This window comes from Pygoscelis adeliae, unplaced genomic scaffold (genome assembly GCF_000699105.1).
Source record: "Pygoscelis adeliae isolate BGI_AS28 unplaced genomic scaffold, ASM69910v1 Scaffold412, whole genome shotgun sequence".
In the NCBI taxonomy this organism is placed as follows: Eukaryota; Metazoa; Chordata; class Aves; order Sphenisciformes; family Spheniscidae; genus Pygoscelis; species Pygoscelis adeliae.
Window position 1 is genome coordinate 718178 of NW_008824190.1, and position 873 is coordinate 719050.

The following is an 873-nucleotide window of genomic DNA, read 5'->3' on the forward strand; positions in this document are numbered from 1 at the left end:
GAGGCTGGCTGCAATGGGGCAGAGCAGAGGGGGCAGCTTCTCCCCGGCTGCCTTCAGCCTCCCTCCAGCTTCCCCCTGTGCTTCCACACTTGCCTGAGCAGAGTCCCAGCCTGGCGGTGCTGGGATGCCGGCGGTGGCAGCGGAGCAGCCCGAGTGCAGTGCCAGAGCTGCCGGCTGCCAGGCGGCCTGGGGGAACGGGCTGGTGTGGTTCCCAGGAGCTCTGGCCCCGAGAGCTGCAGACAGAGCCCGGCGAAGGCTGCAGGCAATAACCGGGTCCTGCCTCATCTTGCATCTGTGGTACCTCGACGGGCTCTGCCGCCGCCTCTCCCCCACGGACAGCTGGGGCGTTCCCAGGCAGATGTGCTGCCGCTTCCGAGTCCAGTGCCGTCATCTCCCCTGGGACCAGGGGCAGCTCCACCACCAGCTCTGGCAGAGCCCCTCCCGGGACCCGAGCCCAGCCCTGCTCCTCTTCCTCCCCTGCTCTCATCAGCTCTCAGGGGCTACATTTCGCCCAGCTGCCTGGGGGGATCCCGGTGCTGGTCCTCCTCTCCCCACTTTGGGGTTGCCGAGCCCAGCCCAAGGCACAAACAAACCCCGGGGTGCCAAGATGGGCTTGTTCCCCATCACGCCGTGGCCAGGCAGGGGCTGCTCCTTGCTCCCGCTATCCATCCCACAGCTTTCCAAGCCTGAGCCCCCTCTCTTTGCGTCCTTGGCTGGGGCTGGGAGCTGGTGCCAGTCTGAGCCAGGTGGCTCCCACGTCCCCCCACCCACAGACTTTGGCCATTGCCACTGACCAGCCTCCAGCTCCTGCAGGCTCCTGCTCCAGCAAGGCCAATACAAAAAGCCCCCCCAGGGGTACGGTGTGGCCCCATC